This window comes from Lissotriton helveticus, chromosome 11, assembly GCF_964261635.1.
Source record: "Lissotriton helveticus chromosome 11, aLisHel1.1, whole genome shotgun sequence".
NCBI classification, from domain to species: domain Eukaryota; kingdom Metazoa; phylum Chordata; class Amphibia; order Caudata; family Salamandridae; genus Lissotriton; species Lissotriton helveticus.
The window spans coordinates 554,760,276-554,780,036 of record NC_136072.1 but is presented as its reverse complement, the minus strand read 5'-3'; the positions used below and the strand labels follow the sequence as shown (position 1 = coordinate 554,780,036).

Sequence of the window (19,761 nt, the reverse complement as noted above, 5' to 3'; positions counted from 1 at the left end):
ACTTTACACAGCGTCTTTATGCATGTTGTATACAATATAAGACGGCATTTTCATGTCCATCGAGTTTGCATTTTGTAGCAGCATTTAACCATTCTGTCGGCTTCGCTCCTTTCTGTCCATGATATCTAACCTGGCCAGTAGCAGTTCAGACTCTGTAGGTTAGCATAACCAGGCTCCTGCAGCCATTTATCTGGAGAGCGTGCCTGTGTCGCCCCGTCTGAGGTAAGCCATGAAAGGGTCCCAAATATCTTTATGTCGTGTAGCTAGGAGCATCATATCCCAATATGCTGTCAGCAGCTCCTGCAGTATGAAATGTCCGCAACCCAGGCCTGCGCCGTCAGAACTGGCTGCCTCCCCCAGTGCATCGCCACCCTGCGCTTAGCTAGTAGCAACAACACCGCAGTGAGTCGCCGACATCCCACTGGGACTTCCCCCATGAAGCCCAACAGGAAAACAGTAGGGTCTGGCAGAAGTGTCTCCCTGATGATTGTACTCACCGCAATGTACACAGCCACCCAGAAGGCCGCTTTCCCAGGGCAGGACCACGGTAGGTGCAAGAAAGTGGCCTCCGACCCATGGCAGCGCAAGCATTGCGGGTCTGCTGTTAATCCAATTCTGTGAAGTTGTGTTGGTGTACAGTATGTTCAGAGCAGATAGTTTAAGTGTATCAGTCGCAGTCTGTAATTGAGAGACAGTTTCTCTATTTGAGCACAGCAGTATTGCCATTGTGTATCTGCTATTGCAGAGTGCAGTTCCTTTTCCCAGGCCACCTGGGGACCGAAGTGTCAATCACAGATGCATTGTGTCAATATGCATAGCCAGGCTGTAAGTTTATTTGGTGAAGCAGTTGTGTGTATGTATTCTAACGCTGCAAGCGGGGAGCAGGGAATGTGTTGAATATCTCACAACAGTGTGCTCTGATCTGGTAATATAGCAGTGCGTCCGAGAATGCCAGCGATCCTGCGCCCATGGCGGCAAGGCTGGGTGCAAATTCGCCCTCTGGGCATAGATCCAAGACTTTCTTAATGCCACGAGTCTGGCTGCTCCTTTGTCCCTCAATCTTTAGGTGCTTTATAGAGTTGGAACACCATGGTTTTCAGTGGCAGCGGTACTGTTTGATTGTGCTCGAAAATTCTAGCAGGTATATTGAGTTGGTTCTCTTAACGGGTTTTAGGACAGTTTGAAAAAGCAAGTGGGATATCAGCGTTCCTTCCATATTTCTCATTATAGTGTTTTGTAACAACATATAGCTGGAAGGTTGGCGTTCCTACAGCGCGTCATCCATTGAACAGTATAGAGTTAAAGGAGAATCACTATATGAATTTCTGCTGATAATTGAAGACACGGAAGACCAATATTTGGCACACATGAATTTGTAAAGACCCATGGGCCACGAAACTCTTATACATTGCCATTTGTATTCTTTCTTTGCATTCTTCTCTATAGGAAAGTTTTTTGGTCATTCTCTATCCGATTTTACACATACTCCGGAATCTATATCTATACTACTATTATAAAGCAAGAACTTTGGACCTTTGAGGTGGGTAAACTCGGGAACCACAGCGCCAATCCACACACCCGATACATCATTGTAATCGTCAGGGTGTGCAGATGGACATAGGCTATATAAATAAAATAAAAAATACGTTATTTAAAAAATTGACGATAAAAAAAAGTAGTCCCTTGCAAGTAGCGCCGGCCGCGACCTGCGTGGCGACATCAGGAGCGCGGGGAGGAGCGGCATGCAGGAGCGGAAGAGGAGCGGCGGACATCAGCGCGGGGAGGAGCGGTGGACATAAGCGCGGGGAGGAGCGGCGGACAGGCTGGAAGGAGCGGTGGACAGGCGGGGAGGAGCGGTGAGGAGCGGCGGACAGACGGTGAGGAGCGGCGAGGAGGAGCGGCGAGGAGGAGCGGTGAGCGGCGGATGAGGTAGGTTATTTATATTTATTAAGGAGCGGGGAGCGGCGGATGAAAACATGAGAACATTACAAGTGAGCAAAAAACAAAAGCAAACGTTACATTAAATGAAGCAAGCGGATGAGGTAGGTTATTGATTAAGGAGCGGGGAGCGGCGGATGAGAACATGAGAACATTACAAATGAGCAAAAAACAAAAGCAAACGTTACATTAAATGAAGCAAAAGCAAAAATGACAATCGTGAGCCAAAAAAATACGTGAGCGTAGCAAACGGTGCATTGCAGGAGGAAAAAGTGACGTGTGCAGGTTACAAAAGCATACAAAGTAAACATAGAGGTATAATACTGCAATATATGGAGGAAGGCTCCGGGGAACCCACGGACAACGTCGGGGCGGCGGGGGCCTGAAGCCTAATTGCTACCGGACAACGTCAGGACGGGCTGCTAGTTTCATATAAACATGGCAGTTTACTAGGTGGGTGCTGCGTGTTGAAATAGCTTTGTTATGCCCTTTTAATAATCAAGGAGAACTAAAGGTTACATGCGTTTGTAGTTTACAGAGCAGAGGTCCGTGATGATTGTGTCCTTGGGTAGCAAAGCCTATTCATTCAATGATGAACAGATATACAAGGCCTTTAACCTTCAGTAATGGTGGAGTCTAGTACTTACGAGGAACCCCTTTTATTTTGAATTGTAACGTTCGGCACAAGGTTATGAATGGCAGAAGTACATTTAGACAAATGCTTAACTGATTTTGGTATGGGGTTTACAGACTGTTGATTAATATCACAGTTATATAACAGGATGGCGAGCCAGATCATAGAATTGATGAATGTGTTGGAAAATGAAATGTGATTATAACTCTATTTTCCACTTCCCCATTTTTTTTTCAAACTCTTCATCTTGCTCTTGAGGTGGAGGGTGAAGTTGTTTTTTTAATGTACTGTGTAAAAATATTGCTTAAGAAAATGTTTTAAAAGAATATGTAAAATATTGTCAAATCCATTGGTGTTGTGTTTTTGTGCTGGTTTGATAGTGTGTGTTTTGTGCTCTTGCAGGAGTAATACCACACCGAAGATACGGATGTGTTGAAAAAGATTTTATTGATCCTGAAAAGGGTGGTCTTAATTAACCACCGAAATGAGTCGAACATACTTTACACATTTTCTATCACATTTGATTATGGAAATTTTAAGTACATGAATTCATGATCGTATGATCGATTATAAAAAGTGCAATGATAAATATTGATGTAATTTTGGTAGGATTTTTCATGGAATGTGTCAATGTATGGTCTTGTCTTTTATGTTTGATACATTTTACATGATTATAATAAATGTAATAAATATTTTATGTAGTTGTTTTGTGTATCTATTTGTGCACAGTTACTCTTTTATAGATTTTGTCTCAGACTTAAAGGAGCTTTATTGGGTTGTTGTAAATAAGGAGAATAACTGAAGAAGCCGTGGATAAGGTAAACATCAGGAAACGCTCTGACATCTAAAGTTTAACATGGAAAAATAATCTACAGGTAGAAATCATTACTTCTGCGTGGTTGGCTGAACTAGCTAACTGAATATGGAGACACCTTTGGTTTCAGGCACGCCTTTTCACAGTGGCGCTGAGTACAGTAGGAGCCAGATGAAATATTTCAGTCTGTCGGATGCGCTAAAGAACTTTTGGGTTACAGACACCCCAACAGAAGAGAATTCACACACAGAAACACATCATCCCATCTATGATACGGTGGCAAATCAGTGACAAGCAGACAAACAAGAGCTCCACTAGGCTAATTTGAAAAAAAAATTGACAGGTACTCGGAGTCTCGATTAGATACAGGAACTACACATTGACTTGCTAAACAGTCAACTTTATCAGTTTGTAATTGCTGAAAGTGTCACATGTGCAGTGGAAAGAAAAGGTCTTCTCATTTGGCTTTTAACTTTTATATTACGCCATGGCTCCAAAGCAATAGATCATAATGTCTACACACATTAGGTTTATAATTTCAGTTTCCAAAATGTAATGGAAGTGAGAATTGTTTGTTCTGTTATTTAATAGTTTTGCTGTGATTTTTTATATGTATCTACGTAGTAGGCAATGCGAAATAAAACAACTTCTTCCTGAGCTATCCAAGAGAGCAACCCATTTAACAGGCGAAATGGGGAAAAAATGTTTACCTACAGAACAGTGTGCGCAGCAAACATGTCAATGGAAAGGAAGCTTTCATTTATAATATATTATTTAAGAGCTGCATGGAAGGAAGCGTTCGACAAGTAGCTAGATTTGTAACAATATGAAGTAAGAGGGTTGAATGATTAGTGTAAAGAAACTTCATAAACATTATCTTCCAAAAGTTAGCACCATCGTAAAAAGAAAACACTGTAGCAAGATTTCATGGTGAAAAGAAATCACAAGAGTTTAAGAAAATTGGAGTTTTGTAAGTTTGGGGGGCAGACGGATTAAAACATCCAGGCTTGGTTTCTTATGAATTGTAATAATGACAAATTGTCTGAAGAACCGTGATTGAAGGTTGATCATCAGCTAACTGAGGTATTAATGGTAGTGAAAAGGGAGATGGTGTGTTGTGTGCTGAAGAGATCAAAAGAGAAGTGAGCAGAGAACAGGTGTGAGTACGGTAAAGGAGAACCATAGTAGTGGCATTAAGGAGAGAGGTGAATTTTAAAGGAGTGGGTTTCTGTTATTAAAAGGAAAGATTGTCCTGCGCAAAAATGCCTTTGGTAAGCATGGATATTTTGTGAGGTGATGCAGATTACAATAAAAAGCAAACCTGTGAAGGAAGTGTGCAATTGGTTGTTTTACAATTGTGTAGTAACAATGGTGGTAATCTCATGCATTATGTGATCATGGAACGTAAACTTTTGGACATGATATTCGAATCCTGCTCAAATAGTACCATAATTTAAGAGAAGACTGGCAGATTTCGTTTTGAAAGAACATTATGCTAAGGAAGATGGGTGTGAAGCCTCTTGGGTGGGGGCACTAGATCAAAATTAAGGGTTATTTTGAAGAGACTGTGGAATTTAAAAATAATATTGTGGTCAACGTATATGTGTCTTTAAAGGGTGACAATATCCTTTAGTTGCCCTCATCAAAAGGAACTAGGTGTGTTTCTTGACCCTCATGCTGATCTATAGGTGCAAATGCATGTTACTGAGTAAGGTTGCATTAAACCTGAAAGTTATTAAAGAAGACCTTGGGTGTCCTATAGCCATAACATCACGTTAATAAAAAATGCAGTTCCAGTTGGGTCAAGGGTGAGGATGTTGCCTGTAGGAGTACACGATGCTGTGAGGCCTTAATTTGAGAAATTGTGTACAATGGGATCTACTAGTCTAGTTGGGGGGGGGGCTGAATGGTTGGCTCCTGTTGGTGAGATTTGTCTCTGAGTTGATTTAAGCTCCCTGAACAAATAGGTCAATGTAGATGTATATTCCCTCCAAAATATGTCAGAACTGCTTTCCATGTTGTGAGAGTCAACATTTTCACCACTATTGATTTTGCCTATCATCAGATATGTCATCATGAGCAGATATGATTATACGATATGTGAGGTTTTGGTTAAGCTGAAATGGGTTGGATTGAGGAGACAACGGACCGTGTTAGACCTTTCTGGAATCTGAAGAAAGAATTGAGTGAGAAGGATGCATTGCTCTTCAGTTTTATAATGTTGGTGCAGCCTATTACTTTGAGGAAATGGCTTATGGAATTAGGGCATGATGGTCATTTGGGGGTAAAGACTATGGATTCAGCAGGATTTTCAGTAGCCATAAGGTGGATTTGGAGGTGGAAAGATTAATTCGGAGTGAGCTAAATACTACAATAATGACAACATTTTAAAAATGCTTACTCAACCAATGCAAAGGTGGGAACTACCCACTTTGCAATGTGAAGAACCGTACATTACAAACAAGACGACCAAAGAATGTTCTTAAATGGATTGATAGGGTGAATGGATTACCAGGTAAGGACGAATTGAGGAAAGGGTTGGTAGCTTACACGAAGAGTTGAAATTCTACAATAAGACATTCACTATTTGAGTTATGTGGGGTAGAAAACAGAAAGGAGTCTATCCCCAGGCCGAATGGTTCAAAGGAAAAGTAAAGGTATCCATGGAAGAGAATAGGAGCAAGAGAGAAGAAAAAGCGGTGTGTGTGTTGTTTTTTTTTTTTTTTAAATCTTTTTATTATTATAACACAAGAGGAAAAATATACATATCGGGTGTCATTAAACGAAATACCGCACAGCTGTGGACGGGCAAATGAAGTGACGAAATAATGTACAGTCATAAGCAGCAGAAAAATCAAATGCAGCGTGAACCAGAAGCAAAACAATTGGATAGCAATGACCGCAGGCACCCATCAACAGCACCCGCCCACCAGGAGTACAGGATGTACGGAGCAAACATGTGACACCCGGATACGTTAGGCAAGAATCAGGAGAAAACGCCACAGCTCTTGTGAAGAAAGGAAAGGGGAAATAGAATGGTCATAGAAAATAACAAAGGAAAAATAACCCCCCCCCCACAACCCCCCACCCTACACCCCTGCAGATGGCTACGACCAAACCCCATTAGCAGCGTGCCTGTCGCCCCCTAAGCTACACCCCAAGGAAGGGAAAAAGTTGGAGGAGGAGAATATAACAAATCAATACGAGCTCCCGGACTTCCATCCCCCCGCCAAGAGCAGACACCCCGTACCGTAATGTTAAGCAAGTTATAGCAAAGCAAGAGACATGTCGTAGGGGAGTCGCAAGCAGAAAAAGGACCATCCCGCCCGATCCCCGGCACCACAGAGGCAGCAAATCCCGTCCCGAACACATCAGACACATAAATATCAAACACTCAGAACCACGTCTGGCCCTCGCTCCCACAGATATAACCCAGCAAAGACAAAAGAAACATTGCATCAAAGTCCTGTCCAGTTCAGCCCAAACCCTCACGTTCCATCACGAAGACCCCGTCCAGTACAACTGAATTGTTGCGATTTTTCACACGGGTTCTATCCATCCGAACCGCCAGCACCACAAAAATAACCGAAAACAGTTAGAGTGTCAAAGTCAATTCGAAAGAAGGGAAAACAGGATAGACGTACAGAGTCTAAAAGTCAAAGCAGGTCCACCGCCCACCATCGACAAACCTGCAAAGCGGTTTTGATCACTCACGAAAAGAGGCAAAGGGTTAATCCTATAGACGCTGGAGAAGACACAATGGCTAACAATCCAGGACCTGACCTCAACCCTGTCCCGTTCGATCCAAAACGTCAGCAGAGATCAACCGGCCAGCCGCCGTGGTAGTCGACGTGGGCAACAAGGGCAACCAGGACAAATCGGTGGGCTGTCCCCCCAAGCCAACCGTAAGCAACAGCAGTTCACAACATCCAACGGAGATTGTTCGACAAGTTGTCCAAAGCACCTGCACAAAGTTCAAAGACAATAAGTCTGACATCGGCCACTGTGAACCCTGGGGGACCCCCAAGAGACATTCTTCAGATCGCCAAGCCCTGCTTACACAATTACTGTGCTCATGGTGAACAAGACCGCGGGAAGATGTAGGGGGGAACATGTCCGGTTGCGTCTGAACCACGTCAACAAGCCCACAGGGCATTACTGGCTGGGGCTCTTCCCCCTCGTCGGCCCCGGCGGGAACAGCTCTTGTCGGGTGGAGCGCAATGAATCCTGTCTCCAGAGCAGTGTTCAGCTTTGCGAACTGCTCATCCAGAGAGACTCGGACATCAGCTATGGCCGCCATGATGTCTTGCATCGTAACCGCCATCTTGGGGATGGGGGGGTCGTCAGGTGTTCCAAGCATTAGTTCCCAGCCTGCAGGTAAATACCCCCGGAGACCAATGGACCACACAAAAGACAGGGCAAGTCACACATCGGAGGAATGCCTCTCTCCACACTGCCAAGTCAATCCTGCCCGTGTAATAAACACACAGCTCAGTTTCGGATCCCACCACGTAGCGCCAGCAATGGGGGCACCTCAGTATCACAGAAACAGTCTCATCTCCGGCAGGATCTGCAGAGCCGGTCGTGCGCCCGTGGGAGCAGCGATCGTCCTCGCCCCGAGCGGCGCCAGCCGAGAATTCGGGAGCGGCCCGTGAAAACCGGGCCGAATCCTAAACAGCGTCGGGGTCGTCACAGTATGCGCTTCGCAGACATAGAATGTATCCAACAGGCCAGCGCTTCGGGGGGTGTTACATCGCCACGTTGCCGGTCAATTAAGGCGTCCGCGGCAACAACCTGACCGATGGCCACTACGCACCAGTAGACCGACTCCGCCCCTGCTTAGATGGCCGCTGTTGTTGCTTCTTCGCCCGGCCATGCTCTGCAACCTACGTCCCGGCTCAAGAGACTTTAGGGCCGCTAACTACCGCTGCGGATTTCTCCGATGTCGGGGCCGGCAGGGAGCCGGGGATCGCGCCATCAATTTCAGCGCTCCTTCCCCAATACAGAATATAGCGCGATAACAGGATGATATGCAGGATAGTTGTGCGGGGCTCGGAGGGTCACGGAGCCGGGAGCCTACGCGTCCGTCCTGGTCGCCATCTTGGCTCCTCCGTGTGTGTGTTTTATTTTAGAAAATATAGGCTTCTGTGGGCTAGGTCATGGCAGAAGTTCACAAAGCTTTTTCAAGTGATTAAAGGGTCTAGGAACGCAGGGACAACAAATAATAAAATATCGAATGTAATTTGTGTGTGTTACAAGATTCCAGAAGGTAATTAATACGAACACTCTGGCTGTGGGTGCTGATTTGACACCACAAAGCGTTTAGGAAAACTGTAACATTTCTCTTCTGGGTGCCCCAGAAACATCAATCACAGGATTATGACAGCAGTCAAGAAACTGATGTATCAAAGCCTATTGAGTGTACATGCAATCTGAGGTGGCGAACGTGTCTAACTCCACTTGGGTAACTATGCCTGAACAAGACTGCAACTGCAGAGAAACGCAGTACAGTCTCAACTAAGATTCAGAAGGCGAGGTAATGAAGGAGATGCTACTAACGTGTAAGAAGGGGAAGTTCAACAACAACTCTGGTCAGAGTACAGACCTCAAACTGTACTGAGGGCCTGGTAAAGAGTGAGACGAGAGGGCTGTGCATGGGGGCAACGTTTGAGGCTCCACTGATGCATACATGCCAACAGACCGGATTCAGACGGGAGACTTCCGATTTTTTTTTAAAGCCAAAATGGGTTTAACTGACTTCCGCCGAAATTGCATGTGCTTCCAGAGAAGTCATTTGGAAAATGCATATCCCCGATCATTTTTTTTCTCAAATTTCCCACTTTCCTGTGTTCTGAGATGTCGGCTGAAGTCCATGAAGACTAGCGCTGCAACTCAAAGGCAAAAAAAATGAAGGCTATTCCTCGGCTGTATATAAATGTAAGAGGTCAGCCTGAACAGAGGCGAGGGAGATTCATAAATGGAATGCTGTGTATGATAAAATTGTGAACGACTGTTAACCCATTTAAGCCTGCCACATTAAAAGTCCTAATTGTGTGTATTCTCAATTTATATAGAAAACCAACACAGATTCAGAATAGCAAAAAAAATGCTCTACGGAGTTAAACAAGATGGAAACATGTATTGGGATAAAGTTCATACATTTAGTAAATCTATACACAAAACATTGGATGGCTATTTTCAGGACCGCAATCACACAGTGATAAACAAATATAACTGATCGGAACCAAAGAAAGCAAAATAAAATACATTACAGCCAACCTCAGTTCATCGAAACTGGGATCTTTCAGGTTGCTTTACAAGTTACAACCTCCATGTCAGCTGGAAAGTCTGTTTTTTTTTACTGATTACTGTCCAACTCACCAAAGGCGTTAAAAAATTCTAAATATCTAGGAAATTATGCACACAAACTAACCCACCCGAATGAGGCGGGAGAGTCCCATACCTGGGCCTTACCTCCCGCCTCCAGACGGAGGATCTTAAAAAATCCTCTGTCTCGCTTTCGACTCTTAGCTAGGGGCTCAATAAACGACAGCAGTAAGAGTCTTGTTTACATGTTAGGAATCTAGGAGGGGGCTCGGGACTGTGTCGTACTATAAGTCTTGCAATTGGTTGAACTCGGGACCGGCCCCGGAAAAGAAATCTAAATCGACCCGGAAGAAATCTTCCACTCTGCCCGGAAAAAGGCACTTGATATTACCCGGAAGTGATTTTTCATTCGCATTTGGGCCGGCATTCTACATCTGAGCTTCTTCAGAATGTGATTTAGATTTTTGCTTTCAATTGAGGTGAATCTCAGACAGTATAGTACTGCAGAAAGCCGCACACGTTTGGAAGCTTATGTATTGAAGAAAGCAGCCAGCAGACAAAGCAGAACTGTGGCCCGGCGGCGGCTTGTAAGCCGCCTGGAGAGGACACTTGGGCACTGGTGTCAGCAATTGTAGCCGAGGATGCGTCGTGTTGTTGTCAGGCCTGAGAGATGCATAGCAGTGGACTTTTCAGTGGTCTACGACCTGGCGGGAGGTGGCAGTGAGTTGAACCAAATGAGATGGAGAAAAGGTTTGCCCAGTGCTTTAAATGGGAAAAAATAAGTGCAGGTACTCATTAATATCAGCTAGAGGCGTGGCGAGTGGGCGGGTCTAGGGGTGGGGCTTAGGACAACATATGAGGATACATAGGGTGACCAGAATTTTAAAGCCAAAAACCGGGACATTTCACAAAAATAGAAGACGGACTACAATTTTACTTAAAGTGATGTGCGCGTTCCTCAGCAGAGAATTACAGAACAGGCAGTAAGAATAAACATAAAATGCAATTTTTAAGCCCAGTAAGCTTGCCTGTTAATTAAATTGCTTTATTGAAACAACTGCTAACCATCCCTGCTTTGTAAAACATAAAAAACACCTCCCACCGTTTTCAGTCGACCCTCTCCAAAAACGGGGACATGAGCTAAATTTCTTGAAATTTGCTGGGACAGCTGACTAAAAACAGGGACCGTCCTGGCAAAACGGGGACGCCTGGTCACCCTAAGGATACATGATGACTTCTATATCAGTAGCAGCAACTATGAACAACACATGAGAAAGGTGTTTATGTAAACGAAACAGGTTAACTCATTACACAAAATGAAACCCAAAAAGGATGACATGTGAACAGTTCCTCGTTTTGAAATATTTGTTGCTTTTTAATGCCATACTGTTATTTGTTTGGCACAATACTATACTCTCAAGCGTACACACGCACGCAAACACACACTCTACACATTCCCTCTAAAATCTACTGAGTGTTCTGATTCTCTCCCTTTTCTCTCAGACAAACAGGCGCACACACACAAGTAAAAGCTGCATGAACAGATTTGTTGCACGCACGGTATACAACCCTCAACTTTCTTTTAGCTGTGCATCATTGAAGCCTGTGCTCGGGATATGATTTTACCCCAAAATTGTCATGATTAGAGTAAAAAACATTAGTGTAACTGTAAGTATGTCGTTTTGGGTAGCTCTTCTTCACTCCTTGAGTTTGAACCTAGGGGCATTAATGTTTTTTTTGTTTTTTTCTAGAAAAAGATAAATGCAACCTCTGTGCAGGTTTTCTTTGCCAACTGTGTACTCTTTCACCAGGCGAGAATCTAACATTTGCAGGATTTGTCTGGAAATTATTAGTGTAACCTGCATGTAAGTAGTTTTTGCTAGCTGTTCCTCAAGACATCCTCAGTTTGCACTTCTGGTCATATCATGTGATGTGATGAAAGCCTCATATTCTCAGATTCTGTCCGCAAAAGATGAATTGTAGCCTGCTCGTGTGTAGCCTTGACTATCAAACTGTGCATTATACGTCTAGGGAGGAGAGCCTAAGATTTCCAGCGTTTGTCTAGAATCGATTAATGTAACCTACATGGATATAGTCCCGCCTCATCGCAGGTTCAAGCATGCGATGTGATGTTTCCCATGAAAATGTCAGGCCTATTTATGTGATGGTAGATTGCACCCAACCTTTGGTGGAGCATGTGGGATGCATTGTTAAAAACCCACGGCCAGAGAAGTGGGGTGAATAGTAGGCTCGGCTCCTGCTGAACCACAAAGTTCATTGCCAACATTAGTCAAGCGTTTGGCACTTCCTGATTCTTTCTTGGACAAGTTGGTAAAGTAATATGTTTGTTGTGGCTGTGGGGAAGGAGAGCATGCCCCCGTATGGCCCTCATTCACCATTGCCTGGAAGGAGTCCCAGGAGCGATGGTTATTTTTTCATGTCTTGACTCCGCACCATCCCTACTCCTACCTTCCACAAAGAGAAGCAGCTCCTGTCCTGAATAAAAAGATGAGGGGAAAAAAACGGCTTTGCGGAGGCAGAGGATTTTGTTGGGCTGTCAGTCAATATCCTAAATAAGACTGGATTACTGACTGACTGCCCCTCCTAACCAATTTACACACCTGATGGAGAGGTGCGGGGATGATACTAAAGCACTCTCAGACGAATAGTCCTCTGGCACCTGATCGACAGTAAAGGGTCTTTCTAGACTCTGCACTGTTAATCACACCTCTTAGACCCCTGCAGAGTCAGACCATTCACATGGGCGCAGCGACTCTGCAGGAGGCTTGGCGGCTTACACGCTCCTGAGAAGCAGAGCGGCATCTACGCTGTGCTATAGGATAAACATAACCGGAGCCTGCAGTCCCGTCTAATAGGGTACCGGTACTCTTCCCTGCCTAATAAGAAGTGCTGGTACTGCGGGACAGAAAATTTAGAAGTGCTGGTACTCAGTACCGGTGAGTACCGGCCCATTTAAAGCACTGGGTTTGCCGGGGTTAAGGCAGGGATACCAGCAAGAGCCATCTACCTGCTATTTGACGTCACTGTGACAATATGTGGAGGAGCATCTAAATCTTAGAGCGTGGTCCTCCAAGCGTTGTCGGGAGACCGACTGTGACTGTCTGTTTCAGAGGTGGACTGCCCTGTTTATTGACAAGGAGTCCAGCAAGGGCCACTGCATTTATTTATTTAATGCATTTTGATATAGCGCGGACCTTACCCGAAGGTGTCAGAGCGCTGTACAATAGAACCAGTTACGTTACATGAGAAATGTTACAAAATAGAACGTTACAAAAATAAACAGGAGACTAGAAGAGGTAGGTTAAAACCATAAAAGGCAAGAACACAATGTCAAACACAGCAAGCAAGCAATTCAGTGTTGGGAGGGATTGAGAATGAGTTGGTGAACTAACATCCAGTTGTCAGTAGAGTTGAGTAGTGAGAGATCGTGTGCGGAAGACACCTTGAGGTAGATTTGAGTGTCCTCCGCATAGAGATGGTAGTGTATCCCGATTTACTTAGGAGGTTCCCTAATGGTTCCAGATGGAGATTAAACAAAGTGGGTGCAAGGATAGAACCGTGAGGGATGCCTTGACCTACCGCCAATGGAGACGAAAGACTGTTCGCTATCTTGATCATTTGGGATCTGTCAGAGAGGAATGAGGCAAACCATTTAAGCACTGTGCCTTCCACGCCCATTCTCTGTTGCATGTACACCTGGGATTGCCAGGAGGTGCATGGACGACTGTCCCCAGTCAGTGGTAGCGGGCTAACCTTTCCTTGTCCGGCTCGTGGTAGAGAGCACCATAGGGAGGGAGAGAACTTGGACAGTTTGGGTATTGCCTTTATAAATCCTTAGAGGCAGCACCCCACCCCCACCTGGTTGCCCTCCCGGATCCCACAAACTTAGATCGCACAGTTTCACATTTATAGAAGAATTGAGTATGCAGCTTATTAGGCATTTTTTAACTCGCAAGCGATCCTTCAACCACCATTTCTTTCTTTATCCAACAAGCCTGTGCCTGCCTTACCATTGCCACACTGTACCCTATCAATCAATAAGGGGTTTGTAGAGCGCACTACTCACCCAGTGTCGGGCTTCGCCGGAGGTGAAGGGTGAGGTAGTTCCAGGTCTTGGCTGTGAGGTAGAAGAAGGCACTTTCACCCGCTCTGTTCCTGTAGACGTGTGGGACGGTGACTAGGGAGAGGTCTTCCTGAGCGGAGGTTTCTCTTGGGGCATGGAGGGAGAGACGGTCGTTGAGGTATTGTGATCCGATGTTGTGAAGGGCCTTGTAGGCGTGTGAGAACAGCTTGAAAGTTATTCTTCTTTTGACGGGGAGCCAGTGGAGATCACGGAGGTGTTGGGTGATGTGGTTGTGTCGAGGATTGGTCTGACTGCCGCGTTCTGGACGGTCTGGAGTTTACAGAGGAGTTTTTTTGTTGATTATGGCTTGGAGGGCGTTGCTGTAGTCCAGTCTTCTGGTGATGAGGGTGTTAGTGAGCGTTTTTCTGGAGTCAGGGGGGATCCATTTGAATGTTTTATGGAGTATGCAGAGGGTGTTGAAGAGTGCGGAGGAGACAGCTTTGATCTGGCGATTCATAGTGAGCGATGAGTCCAGTATGATGCTGAGGTTACATGCATGGTCTGTCGGGGTGGGCGGGTATCCGAAGGCAGGGGGCCACTAGTTGTCATCCCATGCGGAGGGGATGGAGCCCTTCTGCTTTCTCTGAGTTGAGTTTCAGGCAGCTGTTCTTCATCCAGGTTGAGACGGCTTTCATCCCTTCTTGGAAGTTGTGCCTGGTGATGTTGGGTGCCTTGGTGAGGGAGAGGATGAGCTGGATGTCATCGATTTAGGAGATGATGTTGAGCCCATGATTTCTGACGACGGCTGCAAGAGGGCCATGTAAACATTGAAGAGGGTGGGGATGAGGGAGGATCCTTGGGGTACTCCGGATCTGGTCTCTGTCGTTTCGGCGAGGAAGGGCAGGAGTCTTATTCTCTGTGTTCTGCCTGTGAGGAATGAGTAAACCCAGTCTAGGGCTTTTCCTTGGATGCCGGCGGTGTGGAGTCTTTTGGCTAGTGTACGGTGGGAGACATTGTCGAAGACTGCTGATAGGCCCAGGGGGATGAAGGCTGCTGTGTAACCTCAGCCAATGAGGGTGCAGATGTCTGTGGCGGCGATGCGAGCAGTCTCGGTGCTGTGGAATGTTGATTGGGAGGTGTCCAGGATTTTGTTGGCATTGATGAAGTATGCTGGCTGAGTGTTGACGGCCTTTTCGATAACCTTGGCTGCGAAAGGAAGCACCGAAGCTTGGCTCATGCACAGGCTCTTAGAGCCATGCAAGTCATTTTTCTGGGATCTCGTTACCACACTTTCTTGTTTAGGCCTCAGGCCTGTCAGCCAAGTGGGAATGGCACGTACAGTACCTTCGAGTAATGTAATAATGTTCAAAATGAACTACTGCTACTTTTTCAAGAAAGTTGCTCACGTTCAATAGACTGAAGCAGTGAGAGCTAGGCCGGGCAACACCTGTGTTTAATGGGGTTGTCATTCTGCTATTTTGTATTTAGGAATCAGAGGGAGGTTTGCAAGGATGAGATGCTCGAGGTTGGGGAGGTGGGACAGCCCCTCCCCATTTTTCCGAATGGCCAGCCACACTCCAGTTATCAGTACCTTTAAATGTCTACAGTTGTGATTTGTTAAGGTTGTAACTTTTGAATGTCATTTTGCACGTTCCCCTCCAACCCACAAGCCACATCCAGTTACCCCACTTCCAAACATAGCATTCACCAAAATAACTTACATTATGATTCATCTTCTTCATAGTCAAGATATTTAAAACAAGCATTTACAATGCAACGGTCTCGCCTTTGTAAAAGTTAGAGCTATTGGCATTGTAAATGACAAATTTTGTATTTATGTGTTGGTTTTGACAACAGATAAATAAATGGCATTGTCATTTACAGTGCCAATAGCTTAATCTCTCACAAATGCGAGACCTATTGCATTTCCACACACACACACAGAGCACAAACACACACATAGAGCCACACACAGACAGAGCCACACACAGACAGAGCCACACACAGACAGGCTTCAGACAGGATATGCCTTAATGCCAAGCCATAGATGTCATATGCATGCATGTGAGGTCATAGACGGCGTCTGCCTGCATATCAAGCCATAGATGGCGTCTGCCTGCATATCAAGCCATAGATGGCATGTTCCTGCATATCAAGCCATAGATGTCATGTGCCTGCATATCAAGTCAAATATGGCATGTGCATACACGTTAGTCCACAGACAGAGTGTACATGCATGTCAACATCTAGATGTCATGCGCCTGCATATCAAGTCATAGATGTCATGTGCATGCCTGTTAGACCATAGATGTCAAGTGCATTCCTGGTAGAACATACAGTGTGCATGCATGCATGTCAAGAAATAGATGCCATGTGCGTGCATATCACGCCAGATAGCATGTGCATGCATGTGAGACCACAAATGCCATATGCATACATTTAAGGCCATAGAAGGTGGATGCGTACAAGTCACGGATATCACAAGCCTGCCTGTAAGGCCAAAGATGCTGGGAGTCTGTATGTCGGCCGTAGATGCCATGGGAATCCATGCATGCCCTGGGTGCAGTGCCCCTCTGAGTCTGACCATAGACTGTGTGTACCTAGACAATAGGTCATGGCTCTTGGCTGAAATCTACACAGATCTTTAGCCCAATGGACAGTGGTCCCCAGCTTTTAAATATGTGAAATGTTAACAGGAAGTGGACTCTGAACTACGACCCCCTGCGGCTGCCGCCCCACCCCCGGTCTGCACGGGTCTCGCAGTGAACTTTGCTTTGAATTGATATTTTAATAGCTCTTGAATATCATGCCAACCCAGCCCCAAAGGGCATCAAAGCTCTGTACACGAGAAGCTTGGCAATTTGACGTATACTTTACATATACAAGGAAATTATATACGAAAAGTCTATGAGCTCTGCAAGGCCAGGAGTAAAATCAGCACAAATACCTGAGAGGATGAAAGATTAGAGATTTCTGCAGGGAGCTAGCACCACACAGCAGTGTGTGTTTCCTTTCCCTAACAGAAATGTCCATGCGTATAATGGGTTCGCCTGGCAGTCTCTGAACCCAAGACTAACACCCCAGAGTCAGACTCGGGGCGTCCTGGCTAACTACTGAAGCAGCAGCGCCACAGGCCTGTGAGGAGACTCAACAGTATCAAACACCGGTACTGCCTAGACGTCACATCCGGCCAAGGAAAGGGACCGACAGCCTAGTGACTGTGATGTGAATGTGCAGAATAAAGCTTTTCCTACATATATCGGTGTCTCGTGAACTGGCGCATCTTTACCTTGTGATCCCGAGAGAGCACGGAGTACGTGATGAGGGTGCAAACTAGGTTATGTTGCAGGAGGGGGGGGGGTCGGGTAGCCGCAAGCCCAAATGTGCGACGTGAGCGGGCAATGCGGGAGGGGACGAGGAACTCCAGAGAATGTGTTAGCAGTGAGACAAAACCACATCTACTAGCAGTGGTTTAAATATATCGGTATCTCGTGAACTGGCGCATCTTTACCTTGTGATCCCGAGAGAGCACGTAGTACGTGATGAGGGTGCAAGCAGGGTGCAAACTAGGTTATGTTGCAGGAGGAGGGGGGGGTCGGGTAGCCGCAAGCCCGATTGTGCGACGTGAACGGGCAATGCGGGAGGAGACGAGGAACTCCAGAGAATGTGTTAGCAGTGAGACAAAACCACATCTACTAGCAGTGGTTTAAAGCCCAGTACTGGCTAGAAGTTATGAAGCTAATGTAAGGTGCGTAGGAGGGACTCCTGGCCAGTTAAAGGAGACATCGATGGCGCAGTGAAATACAAACACAATATAAACAAGACAAGCACAACGAACGCGGGGGGGGCGGGCGGATGCACAACACTCACCTGAGGACGACTTCTTCCGGCGTTGCCCTCCGCAGGCTCTCCGGGGTTGAGGAGGGGTGCGCGCCTGCAGCGAAGCAATCGCTACGTCCATCCCGGCAAGAGAAACTTTAACAATGACGAAAAAACAGCCCTGAAAAAAAAAAAAAAGAAACACCCACTATGGCCACCTCTGCATGACGAAACAAAGGGGGCGGGGCTTAACAAAACCACAGAAACGCCCACGAATCTGCTCCCAGAATGATTGACACATCTCTCTTCCAATGGCTAGCCTCCATTTATGGAGCTAGCCAATGGAAGAGAGAGGCAGGTTAAAGCCCCAGTACTGGAAATCAAAAAATCTCGGCTGCGCGACACTGCTGCGCAGTGAACGCCAGTCGAGACCTAAAAAATCATGTTAAATACAAGTCTTTCCCTCAGGCGTTTGCTGGTAAGGGGCTAGGTCAGAAAGAGATAATATAATTCGTAGAGTTTGGAAGTGAGGAAGCTACGATTGCAGTGTAATTGTCCTGGTATTATACGGGGCAGCTTAGCTAAGGGATCAAACACCGGCTGTAAAATTAATTACTGTAAGAGTTATAGCAAAAAGGCTTTCATCATATCATTACAGCTCTCTTTATGGGTGCAGGGGCTGCAAATCCAGAAACCATTTCAACATTTCCAACCAAAAATCAACGCCAATGAAGACGTGCTAGGTTTCAACTTGAAAATCTAAGCGATTTAGGCAAGCAGTGCAGAAAATACTGCAGCAATTAATGAGTGCATGGATGAATAGGTAGAAGTGTGGGTCAGCTGGATGAAACTGTAGATAGATGTATGCAAGCATGGATGGATGATGGGTAGCAAGATGAATGGCTAGTTGAATTAGTAATGGGCGTGTGTGATGATGACAGGGTGGGTAAATTAATGGGTGGCTAAGTGAATCAACATGTCTATCTCCGTTCCCTGTTCTGAATCGCATCAATGCACCATGTCATAAATGAGTAAGCAAAGAACTCGTATAAAGTTGAATATATGCTTTTTTCCCCCACCTCGGGCACACCTTATTTAGTTTTATTGAATCCAACATGTGTCACAACCAGTCTTTCAGTCAGCGCATAACATTAACTTTCGACAGTGGTATGGGCATTAATCTCACCACCCAGTGGCTTGCCCGTCATTATCTCACTGTCATACAACTATTATCTGTGCTTTATATGTCACATGAAGTATTTGGTTGCCAGTTAATACTAGAGTATACAGATGGCAACTTTCCCTTTCACGTCGGTGTAGAAAGCCTGGCGTAATCAATCCATTCCTTGTACACTTCCTCTCTTTTACCTTACATTTCTGAGAGAGAGAGATGTGACCGGGAAGGCTCAGAGACAGCAATGATTGTTGTAGGTGCTGTATGTATGTATTGTTTATAAAGCGCTGCACACAGCTGGTGACCACAGCAAAGTCTGTAAAAGGTGGCGCACAAGCAATATGGCCGCACTACTGTGAGGCTCCTGCAGCTCGATCCAGTAATCCGTATATTTATCCTGCCCATGAGGTCCTAGGACAAAATCCACTGTACCGGGGTGAAGTACATGACCCGGTAACCCAGTGGAGTGGTTGCAGAGGCTCCTGACCGCTGCTGTCTGCTGCAGAGGCTCCTCCAAAGTTACCCGGTGGCGTGGCCTGGCGCACCTGGAAACAGTGCGAGCGGAGTAGGATACGCGAGCGCCGAGGCGCCCACGTGGAAGCTAGGCCGCCCGCCTGATGTGGCCGGGACTCTGCAGAGAGGTAGCGGTGAGTGCACATAAGCTAAGCCTCTGCGTGCGCCTGACACCTCCTGCGCACTCCCATATCGAAGACCGGAGGTCTGGGGAGAATTTGTATCCCCTGCTGAGCCTCCTGTCCCGGGGCCGCGTGGCACTGCGGGTTGCCTGCATACATCGCTAGCTGACAGGACGCACGAGCGCGGCTCCTTCGATACCCACAGGGCTTGCGTGGCATTTACCTTGCTGCGAACACTGGTACCTCATACTCGATTCACACAGCCCTCCTTTTGGATATTTAAAGGAACACAGCGATAAGATTACTGTGGCGGCGCCACATTCGCAATGTCGGCGT

At 46.0% G+C, this 19,761-nt stretch overlaps 1 protein-coding gene across 1 annotated transcript in view; it reads right to left on the bottom strand.

Annotated features, from left to right (window-relative positions):
- LETM2 (leucine zipper and EF-hand containing transmembrane protein 2) overlaps positions 1–9,989 on the bottom strand; it is a 300,248-nt gene extending 290,259 nt beyond the window's left edge. The window contains exon 1 of the mRNA XM_078666310.1: positions 9,861–9,989. The gene's annotated coding sequence lies outside the window, so the exon portion shown is untranslated. The remainder of the gene's footprint in view (positions 1–9,860) is intronic.
- Between the last annotated feature and the right edge of the window lie 9,772 nt (positions 9,990–19,761).